General features: G+C 28.8%; 1 long non-coding RNA gene across 1 annotated transcript in view; it reads right to left on the bottom strand.

Moving 5' to 3' along the window:
* The window catches only part of LOC136086592 (uncharacterized), a 3,488-nt gene extending 3,434 nt beyond the window's left edge, over window positions 1–54 (bottom strand). The window contains exon 1 of the long non-coding RNA XR_010641451.1: window positions 1–54. This exon is cut by the window's left edge and continues 32 nt beyond it. This is a non-coding gene — a long non-coding RNA (uncharacterized LOC136086592).
* Window positions 55–12,765: the final 12,711 nt, after the last annotated feature.

The raw sequence follows: 12,765 nt of genomic DNA, 5'->3' as shown, positions 1-12,765 counted from the left end.
TTTATATTTTCCGCCATTTTAAAATTTTAAAGAGGAAATAAACACAAACGTATTATTTAATGCGATTTATAAACAATTTTATTGGTTGTTGGAAATAGAACAAAATAATATAAGTATTATTTCCACCGCTATTTTGCACATATAACAATCGGTTAAACCTAATTTGACACTATTTAGTTTTTTTTTTCAATTTTAAAAGTATTACAGCTAGAAAGAAAATATAACAAAAAAAGAGAAAAAGGTATAAACTTAGAGAACAAAATAGTTCTAACCTGACGATTTGTGTAGTCCCGATGAACGTCCATGTTAAATTTGTTTCCTGGGCAAGGAGTTCGTAACTTTTTTTCTCTAATATTTTATTTTTCTTTAAAGTTGGGGTTTATAACTTTTTAGAAAGAAAGATTTTTTGCATAAAAGCTTTAAAAACATTTTTAATGGTTTATTTGTTTCAGTACTAATTTTTTTTCGAGAGGAAATAAGTTAGTGGCTAAATGTACAAATGTGCCATTTCAAATGCCTATATAATAGCTTTGGGGTGGAGGATACCCCCTCACCTCTATTCGGGACGGCACTGGTCAGCTCTGGTCGAAACAGTCACTCAGAAATTAAAATTAACTTTTTTTGTTTATTTATTAACAGCTATTCATAAAACTGTTGTCTGGAATGAACTAAATTCAATTAGTCCATTCCAGAAAACAATTATTCCTTTATTATTCTATTATCTAACAATTATTTGAGTTGGTCATTTTCAGAAATAACTTTTTTAGGTTAGATTGCTTTTTAACAACCACGCTGAATAAAGGAAGCCAAAATACAAAACTTAGAATAAAATTGCAAAATGTAGAGCCATTTCCATAGCAAGAACATTAAACCAGACAGTCTTTCAAAAAAAAACTTTCAAACAACTGATGTAAATAACATCAAGATAAATTTGAAAAAAAAAATTTAAATTAAAAAAAGTATAAATGTAAAAGTATTTAACTTGAAAAAAAATTTATAACTTTTTATAACCGCAAAAACCGCTTATTTTAATTTATTTTATATAGCGTATTTAGTAGAATGGTTCAAAAAAGCACACTTTCAAGTTTAAAATTATATGGTCGATTGTGAAGAAAATTGTCTTGGTGTTGTTTTATCATACAGATGAAATAACACCAAGTTCTTTTTTTTTCAGTAAATTTTTGTTACTTTTTTTACTGTAAATTTTCAAAAAATTTAAAGTAAAAAAAATAACAAAAGTGCAAATAACAATATTTAAACATCCAGATTCCAATCACATATTTAAAATCAGGCCAGTAGCAAGCTTTTTGTTTTTGTTTTAGAACTTAATTTTATGTAACGACATGAAGCAAACTCCAAACATTAATATATTCATGATATTGTAAAGCTTTTTAAAAGTATTGCGATAATCGGAGTCTGCTAAAAATAAACCCTTAAAAATGTTAACTACCCTTTTATGCCATTGGTGTGAGAGTGATGAGTTTATAACATTTATAAATACATTTTTTTAACATTTTAAACTAAATTTAAGTTCATTAACAAGTCTCTAATGTCATGCAATAATCTCTTAATGTTCAAAAACTATGAACATATAAATTTTGAGCAACCTCTTCAATTATTTAGGGGATTTAAATAATAATTATCAAATTAATTTTTTTTCAAATATAATTTCGTCATTGGTTTTTTTTTTTTTTTTTTTTTAATTATATAAAAGACATTCTTTAATACAGTGATGGATTTTTAGTTTTTATAATTTTTTATTTTTCTTAATTTGCCGTTACAAATTATTAATTTTCTTTTGTAAAATATACGAAAGGCGGGGAAATGAAGAAGGCAAAAATAGTCCTATTGCCAAGCCTCTAAATATCCGTACATAATAAAAGCATTAAAAACTTGTCATTAAAAATTGATGATCATTTGTTTTTCTGAAGTTTGAGTTTAATAACCTTATTTTAGTTGACAATTACAGTTTTGTATTTTTTGAGAATATATCTAAAAAATTAAAATATATGTATCTGAAGTACCTAATTCTCCTGTTTAAGTATGTTATTTTAGAAAAAGGTGAATCTTTTTCTAAAATAACTTACTAAAACAGAAGAAATATTGCATAAATAACAGAAATTTGGAAAAATTTATTTTTTTTAACATATAAATAAAATGGTTAAAAAAAAATTTATCCATGAAAATATAAATTAAACAAAATACATGATTTAACTTTAAATGGATTTAAATACAAGTATTGCGTGGTATTATACTACATTAAAAGCGATGTAAGAAAGTTTGAAAATGCGGCGTATTCTTTTATTACCAAAATTTGAAAATGCGGCGTATTCTTTTATTACCAAACCAATTAAAGTTACTTAATCAACAGCATCTTTAACTAATAGTATTATTAATAGCTACATACAAATGAGGTCTTTAAATGTGTTGTTAAAACCATATTAAACTCATTTAAAGACTTTATGGTAACCAACAATATAATGATGTCTACTTGCGTAAACTCTGAGATGTAATATTATGATTATGAAAAACCAATGATTTTGTTTAATAAATATACTTTTGGTAAATAAAACATACTTAAGTGCCAAACTCAAGTATGTTCTTGTTTATATTAAATTAGAATGTTTAGGAAAATGTAAAAAAGTTTTACAATTTGTACATGCGACGGTTCCTTTTATCAACAAACCAATTACAATTAATTAATCAATAGCCTCTTCTTTAACTAATAATATTATTATATAGTTACGTATAGTGAACGGAAACTTTACTTTTCCTGTTTCGGCTGAAGTTTCGGTTCAAACCGCAACCGAAACTTCAATCACTTAGCGGACTTTCATCACATTTAAGAAGTCGTTTACTCTATAAAATCACCTAACTGAAAAAGCAATACTCATAACTACCGGCAGTCCTCTAAATATACCAACTTCAGATTAAGTTGAGTCTATTACAATTAAAAAAAGAACAATACCCTTTGACACCAGAATAAAACGGCAGAGGGCTGAAATGTTGCAATTTGCAATGCCTGGTTGGGTTGACTCAAAAATTGATTCAAACTCCGAAGAAGCTCTGATGTTTCATAGATTTATATTAGAAAACAACATTGAAAGCAAAGTTTGGTTTAGCAAAAGTAGCAAAGAGATTCTTTAGACCTCCACCAACATCTACCGAAGTAAAAAGGTTGTTTTTAACTGCTGGTGACATTCTTTCAAATGAAAGAAGCAAACTTTTGCCCGAAAACAGGAAAAAAAATGTATTCCACAGAGAAAATACTTCAATTATTACCTTTAATTATTGAAATGTCTTGACATATTAAAAATTTAAACTATGTTTCATAGTGATTGCTTAGATATATGTAAATTAGCTTTTTTTGGTTTAATTCGGTGATCATAAAAGGTTAAGGATTTTAAACATTCTTTTGCAAATTTCGGTTTCGGTTTCATCTACGGCTACACTGAACCGAAATTTCGGTACTTTCGGTTTCGACTCAAATTTCGGTTTCGGTCAATCACTAGTTACGTACAAATAAGGTTTTCTAAAAACCTTTTAATGTGTTGTTAAAAACCACATTAACCTCATTTAAAGACTTAATGGATAACCAAATAACCAATAACACAATGATGTCTTTAATAATTACATTAATATTACATCTCAAATAATATTGACACAACCACTTCATTTGGCGAGGATGTAAACTTAGTGTAAGAAAACAAAAACAATAAAAATTACTAATTTGTTGCCCTCACATTTGTAGTAGGGATGGTAAATGTTTAAGAGCATTTTTGTATCCAGGCTCTAATCACCACAACTTTTATTTCTTTATGTACTTATAAATCGTTTTTATGCTACAGCTCGGGATATAGGTATATTACACAGCGGCCAAGCGAAGTGTATTTTGTTATTAGACATACGTGGCTAAGGTGCCCAATTACTGTTTCTCTGGAGCGAAAACTTTTCTAAAAAAAAAAAAAATTTCTTTAAATATATCTTAGAGCTTCTTGGTTTAGTTGCTTGTGGGACCGTAAGTTTTGCTTATACTGCGGTATAAGCAAAACTTACGGTTACGTGTAGTATCAGTGGCCTTGCGGTAGCTAGGCCACTGATACTACACGCAAATAAAGATATAAGACTTTTAGAGTCAAAGGATATTCTTGAGCAGGTGGACTTTTTTGTATCAAAGTGGCGAAAAATCTTTACAAAAATAATGAGTCCTCTTAATAAAGTTCGGGGCTCCTTAATTTTCAGGCCATGGTGTTATAGCTCCCATAATTCAGGACAAGTTTAAACTTTCCCTCCTTAGTTTTTAAATAATGCAGTATTGTGCAAATTAATTGCATTAAATATTTTTTCTTTTGTTTTTTTGTTTTATACTGTGTTTTCTATAATTTAACTGTGATTAGAAGGATAAATAAATTTAAATAAAGTAAATACATAAAGATGGACACTACACCAAGAAAAAGATCTAAAATATTAACTTCACTTTAATATTCTCATAAATCTCAACAGGAGATAGCGAAATTATGTTCAGTAAACCAATCTGTTAGCCGGGTTAAGAAGCATTGCATTGCAAAAGGCAGCTTATCACCATTAAGACAAGGAAAATGTGGTCGAAAACGAAAGACTTCAGAAAAAGATGACCGATATCTGATGCTGGAGAGTATTAAAAATACAAAAAAGACAAGTGACTAACTAATGAATGGTTTAGCTACGCATGACATCCATGTCTGCTCGAGTTCTGTGCGGAGGAAGTTGATAGCTGTTAGAAGGTTTGCCAGAAAACCTTCTAAAAAACCATTACTTACAGATCTCATGAAAAAGAAGCATCTCTTGTAGGCAAAAGAATACAAAAAGTGGACTAAAGAACAATGGAGAAGGGTAAGACAAAATGTGTTTATTAAATTTACATTTTTATTTGTATTTTAAATTGAAGGTATCAAATTGAAGAGACTTAATAACAGTTAACTTATTTTTTTATTGATTGCAGGTTTTATTTTCGGATGAATCACATTTTGAAGTGCAAGACCAACGGTCACAGTTTGTTCGTCGTTCTGATGGTGAGCCTATACGACCCGGACACATTGAACAATATGCCAAGCATCCAGAAAAGAAGATTTTTTGGGGTTGTTTCTCTGCTTTTGGACCAGGAAGACTTTACCCAGTTACTGGAATGATGAACTCTGACACTTACATTGAGGTTCTGCAAACACATTTAATTCCAGAGATATTAAAAGTGTTTCCAAATGGAAACGGAATATTACAGCAGGATTTAGCCACATGCCATACTTAAACAGTCAAGAAATACATACAAAACAGTCAAGAAATTCATGGTAAAAAATAATATTAAAACCCTTAAATGGTTTGGCAACTACCCTGATCTTAATTCAATTGAGAATCTCTTGGTAATTGTAAAAAAAAAGACTGCGAAAACATGACTGCACAACTAAAACTAAGCTTACCACCACTATCCTTCAGATTTGGATTGAAGATACAGAAAACCAAAACATTTGTAAAAATTTAGTGGATTCCATGCCAAATCGTGTGCAGGAAGTCATAGCAGCACGAGGAGGACACATAAAATATTAGTGCATGAGTTTTTATTTTATTAGAGCAAGAAAACTTAAAATTCCATGGATTTTTGTTGTTTTTAATTTTGATGCAATTAATATTCACAATACTGTAAATACATTTACGCAAAAAAATTGTAAAAAAAGACTAACAATTACGCCAATTATTTTCTTTTCTAATAAACTACCCTTTCTGAGTCTCCCATGGGTATATGCGCCTTCTGCTAAATGCCTTATTTTAGCTTTGTCTAAAGTCCAGACCTTTCGAATGGTTGGCCAGAGAGTGAACATTTTTGAGACGGTTTGATTCAGAGAAGGGTTATAATAGTTAAAACTATCATGGACCGGAATTAGAGAGAGTTTTAATCATGGGTGGAAACCTATTATTGATATTTTCAAACTTTACAGGGAAGAAATACCTAAATACCGCGCAAATCGAATGTTGCGGCAAACTAAATGTTAGTGCCTTAAAGTTTTACTTTTTTGCATTTCTTTTATTCAAGATCATGTCAAAGTTATCTTAAAATATAAGTAAGTTTATTTTCTTACTTTATATAAGTTACTTTTAATTTACTTTACAATTTATATAAAATGTATGCTTATCTAATATAAATTTTATTTTATGTACAGAGCCGGAACCAGCTTTTTTTGGTCTTTGAGATAGCTAACTTCCAGACATGGAGCAAACGCCAAACATTTATATGTTTATACTTATGTCAAATAAGGATGCTTTGCAAAACATTGCGATGATTGGAGGCTGGAAACAAAAAAGCCCCAAATTTTGTGCTCCCCTGCCCCAAACGTGAGAGCAACAAGTTGATGAAATATTTTTTATACTGTTCTCAACTAGACTTATATTCATCGATAAATTTTAAGTTTCATAGTATTATCCTTTCAGCGTTCAAAAATAATGACCATATAAAACTTATAAACCCCTCAAATTGAGGGGGGTTTAAACTTTATATGGTCATAATTTTTGAAAGCTAAAATATTTTACTATGAAATTTAAAATGCAATGATGAATATAAGTCTAGTTAAAAACAGTACAAAAAATATTTCATCAACTTGTTGCTCTCACGATGGGGCAGGAGGGCACAAAATTTGGGGCTTTTTTGTTCCCAGCCTCCAATCATCGCAATGTTTTGCAAAGCATCTTTATTTGACATAAGTATAAACATATAAATGTTTGGCGTTTGCTCCATGTCTGGAAGTTACCTATCTCGAACACCATAAAATTCTTTTTACGCCTCTGACAGTAGTTATTTTTTTTCCCAGCAAAACATAATCAATAAGAAATTAAACAAATTTAAACAAAGGCTATTGAATGTATTTGGTGTAAGCATAAATCTATCATGAATAAAAGGGTAGTTTTCAAACCTTGTTATATAACTATAACATCTAATTATAAGACAAGAGTATATCAGAACTTAAAGAAATTAATGTTATTGCCGCATAAAGATAAATTGTATTTTAGTCTGAGCAACTTAAAATAAAAAATAAAGGAAGGCAGTTAAGGAAGATTTTGATAAAATAAAGTCAATTATTATTTGTTAACAACAGAGCTTTGTGTATTTTGCTATCTTTAGTACACTTTTACTAGTCAAATAAAGAATTCCAACTACACAAAATCTGACATAGAGCCCCACACACACAAAAAAAGAAATCTTCAAAAATATTTAAAAAAAAATCAAGATTAGCACACAAAAGAAACACATTATCTCTAATTGTAGACACAATCAATATAAAAAAAAATGCTTCCAAAAAAATCTGCTTCCGGCTCTGATGTAATTTATTTTTAATAAAGATTTGTTATTACTTTTAAAATAAAAAATTCCTACTTAAAAAATATTATTTTATTTGTAAATTTAATTTACATTTGGTAGCATATTACTTTTATGTAATTTACTTTCATATGCAAGTTACTTTATAATATATATTTTTTTAATTAATTACTTTTATAGGTAAATGTAAACTACAGTTTGAGGAACTTTTATATTATGTAATGTAATTTTAAAAGTAATCAACTTTTAGATGTAAAAGTAAAATAGCTTTTTCACGTGACTTCCTTCTACATGTAAAAGTAAATTACTTTTTGATGTAATCTTCTTTTACATAACTTTTTTTTGAAAGTAAAAAATCATACTTTAAAAAGTAAAAGTCGTTTCAAAAAAATAAGTTATTTATATGGAAATGTAGATTTACATAAAACGTTTCAAATAACTTATGTAATTTACTTTTTGATAAAAATTAACTTACTCGAGTAACTAAAATAAAAGTAAGTAAAAGTGCCATCCCTATTGATTAGTATTGATTAGTATTGGCAATTTCCATTATAAGAATGTAAAAACCATCTCAAGCTGAGTTTTTATTACTGAAAGTGGTTTTTATTAGTATGAATAAACTTAAAATTATTTTTTTGATTATGAAATAAATATTTTTTTGAAATAATAATAAAAAAAAACTGTTTCGGTTATTTTTAATTAATAGTTGATCCTGAAAAAGCTTTTATTTTGAAAAATTGAATTGAAAAGATTATATGAAAAAATCGGATCACATAATTTCAAAAATTTCGTGCCAAATTAAATTCGTTTAAGCTGAAGAATTTGAAATATTTCGCAAAAATTATATTCAGCTCATTAAATTCATATTAAGAAGACTAACCGGTAATAATTTATAACTAATTACGAATAATATGCTTATAGTTATAATAGTTATGATTTATTTAACAATAAAATAATTGACAATTCCTCAAAAGTTTTCATAATGAAAAATGAAATCTCAAAAGATTCTATGGAGACAAAATTGAATCTCAAAAGATTCTATTGCAAATTTAGAGACCTTGTAGAAAAACAGTTGTTTGACTAAAAGAAAATAAGAATTGTTTTTTAAATAAGTAAACAAGTTTTTTAAACGAATTTTATTTTATCAATTAAATCCAGATTGTTTTTTACCACCATGATAGAGTTTAAGAAATCATTTGAAATGCGAGTACGTAGATGGCTATAAACCAAAGCGAATCCAGAGAAATCACGTTCAACTTTTACGCTGGAGAACGCTGTACCGTAAACTACTTGCGAAATTTCATAGAGCCGATCCCATTTTGTTTTTTGATTTTTCTTCCAGTAAGCAAGAATGTTGAATTCAACGTCTAATGTCACTTGCGCTTCATTAAGAGCCCATTTTAAATTAGTTGACGAATATCTTCATCTGATTCTGAAGACGCATTAACAATATCTTGCCTTGTTTCTCCTCCAGTATATTCAATGAAACGGCGTACTTTTCAGCTTCAACATCTTCTGAGTTCATCGGAATTAACTTTTCAGAAGTATTTGATGAATATGACGCATTTAATTGTATGGATTCTTCTGTTGATGAAGAATTTGACTGTTCTTGTCGAGTGCAAAGTTTTTGATGGATTTTGATCAACTGTGTGATTCCTCTATTCAACAGTTCTGTATTAAACAGTTGATGACCCGATGTAAAGCAAAATCTAGGATCCATAACTAAAGCAGCAATAAATGCTTCACATTTAAAAAAAACTTGTTCTCGTGTATTTATTGCGTTGGTCAGTAACAATTTTAATCCCAAATCAACTGCTGGAACGTCCTCGATTTCTTTTTTCATTTGAATCCATTGAATGTAGAACTTAGAACGTAGAACGTAAAATTATCACTCATTGATAATTTTGGTGATTGAAAATCCATCGTGGCCGAATGTATTGGTAAAAATGCGTTGAAATATTCACCTATTAAGCTCCGTGATGCATCATTTAACTTTAACTTGTCGTGTCTTATCCTTTGATATGATTCTTCGTTGGTATGAAAACCTTTTATCATCAAAAAAGTGGAATCCCAACGAGGTGTAATGTCTATACGAGGCTTTTTTAGATTTTTATGTTTAAATATATGCTACTTTTTTGGATTCAATAGCAAACTTTCTTATATTATTTAATGCATCTTCAAACATTGACGTTACGTCCTTGGCAGTTAGCTGACACACATGTGCGCCACAAAACATGGCTGAACAGAACAACCCAACCGATTTTTCAACGCAAACAGTGTGGGCTTCACTATAATTCACTTCTTCATTCACTAAAGCGCCAATATCAATTTCTTCGTCTTCGAAATCTATAAGTTCGTCACCATAAATTTTAAGGATTACTTTCATTTGATCTTGTGCATTTTGGAGAATATTTGAAGCCTTCATCATATTCTTTCCCTGATCTGTGCAAGTTGTGTAGATATCATTAGCACATTTTCCAATTTTTCCAATCACATTTTCCAATTGATAAGCCAAAATTTTGCTAAACTGTCGACCTTCTTGAGTAATTATGCCTAAGGTTCTGTCAACTATTTTCCCGTCCTTGATATCTGCATTTAACTCCAAAGGCGTTTCTTCCATATCGCGACGCACTATCAAACATCAACGACATAAGAACATTTTCAGTTTCTTCTCTTATTAGCGAAAAAATATTTTCACATGCATGTTGAATGTAGCGTTTCATGCTGCGACGATTTATAAAAATATTGACTTTTTTTAGTGCATTTTTTACTAAAGACATTTGTCCGATTTCATCAGCTGATGCTAAAGGCATTTTATGACGCATCATTAATCGAATCATTTCTCAAATTAATTGGTTTACATCGACATATAATTATGTCAAAATATGTCCTAGAAAATATGTCTAACATATTTTATGTCAGCAGAAAATAATTCAGACATAAAGTTATGTCAAAATATGTCTATAGAAAATATGTTGGACATACTTTATGTCGGCAGAAAATATGTCTAAAAATATGTCGACAGATCTGCCAGACATTTTATGTCGTAACAACCCTGCGCAATATATAGACCACCATCAGGTAATTTAACAAAATTTAAAACTCATCTTAAATCATTCATAACAACTATTAATAAAACGTGAGGTCATGTCTTGTTGGTTGGGGGTCTAAACATTGACCTAAAAAAACATGCTTCAAATAATAATACAAAAAATTTTATAAACACTCTTCTTCAAAAAAACTTAATTCCAACAAAAGACAACCCGACGAAAGTGACAAACAACTCTTTTACACTTCTTGATAATATAAACTAATAACTTTCATAATAACCGTCTTAACACAGCTATAATCAAAACTGACTTATTAGATCATTTCTCAACATCCTTAGTTACTAAGGAAAAAATACATAACAGCATTTCTTCTAAAACTACAGTATCTAGGCGGCAGATCGATGAAAACTCCGTAGTTTCAAAGTTTCAAAACCTTTCAAGAAACAACGTTGATTGGAATCTGGTATTGCAATCAAACGATGCTAACAACTCATATGATCTTTTTCAATTCTGCAAGTCAATTCTGCAAGCAATATGAAACAGCGTTTCCTGAAAATAAATTTTGAACACAAAAACAGTTATGACTCCATGGATTTCTTATGAGTTACTAAAATCCTCAAAAAGAAAACAAAAATTATATCATAAATACTTAAAAAAAAACAAAAACGAAATGACATATAAAAACTATAAAAAATATATTCGAGAAAACAAACTATTAGACAAAGCAAGTGGAAATACCAAAAAAACTTAGAATGTAGTTAAAAAAGTAATTGGTAAAAATAATAATGCAAAAAACACTCTGCCGAAAAAAAAACAATTTATGAAAAAAATATTTATGATAAATCAGTTATTGCTGAAAAAATAAACAGTTTTTTTTTTATTGCTGGTTTAAATTTGGCAACAAAAATTCCTCTGAATTCAACTTCATTTGAGTCTTATTTAAAAAATTACGATTAAGTTATGGATGAGCCCGATCTTAAATTATTTGAATTGCGAACCGTCTTTTATAATATTAAAACTAACAAAAGTGCTGGGTTTGATAAAATTAATGTTGTAAAATCTGTTTATGATATAATCGAACCTCTTTTGTTTCACATCTTTAACCTTTCTTTTAAAACAGGTATTGTCCTGGAAAACTTAAAAGTTGCACGAATCACACCGTTTTTAAGACTGGCAATGACTCCATTATTTCTAATTATAGATCTATATCTATATTACCATGTTTTTCAAAATTTCTAGAAAGAATAATGTATGACAGGCAATTTAATCATTTATTAGAAAAATGTGTTGTATTCAAAACAGTATGGTTCCAAAAAAAATGTTCCATTAAACATGCAGTGGTTGAAATAGTCAACAAATCAAATAACAAACGCATTATGCACTTACTACTTTACTTTAGGAGTTTTCATTGATCTGTCAAAGGCTTTTGATACTGTATACCATAACATACTAATAAAAAAACTTGAATTTTATGCAGGAAAAAGTGATAACTTTTTTTGGTTCAAAAGTTACTTGACCAATAGAAAGCAATTTACACAATATGAGCAAAAACAAACAATTCCATATGCTGTATCTTTTGGTGTCCCTAAGGCTCTATTTCGGGACCCTTATTATTCATAGTATATATAATTGATTTAAATTAGGCAACAGACTTCTTAAATTGTATTCTTTTTGCAGATGACTCCAACCTTTTTTATTCCCACAGAGATATTAAAACACTTTTTAAAACAGCTAACGAAGAGTTGGGTAAGGTTAATGAGTGGTTTATAAGTAATAAACTGTCTGTAAATGTGGATAAAACCAAATTTACTTTATTCCATAACGTAAATAAATTTAAAAATGTTCCCATTAAACGGCCAAAATCAAGAATGCCAACATCAAAAGAGAAACTTCAGTAAACTTTTTGGGTGTAATATTAGGTGAACATTTACATTGTAGTGATCGTATAAAAAGCATTGAAAAAAAATATTAAAAAATATTGCCATGATATATATGATAAATATTGCCATGGTATATATGATAAATATTGCCATGATATATATAGGGCTAAACCATTTTTAAGTAATAAATATTTAAAAATTTTATATTTTTCTTTCATAATATTGCATGGGCAAGTAAAAATCATACTAAGTTAAAAAAATAGTAAACAAAAAAATGTGTGCAAAATATTATTTGGAGCAGATAACATTATCCATGCGGACCTCTTCTGCGTATACTTAGCGTATTAAACGTTTATGAAATCAACTTATACCAAGCTTTAATGCTCATGTATAAAATAAAAATGGGACTGCTAAAATATTTGTCTTATTTTGAAAAAGTAGTGCATAAATACCCGACAAAATTTTCAGTTAATAACTACATTGTCCCTAAATA

Source organism: Hydra vulgaris, chromosome 10 (genome assembly GCF_038396675.1).
Source record: "Hydra vulgaris chromosome 10, alternate assembly HydraT2T_AEP".
Classification (NCBI taxonomy): Eukaryota; Metazoa; Cnidaria; class Hydrozoa; order Anthoathecata; family Hydridae; genus Hydra; species Hydra vulgaris.
The sequence above is the reverse complement of the archived record's forward strand: the minus strand, read 5'-3'. Positions and strand labels throughout refer to the sequence as shown.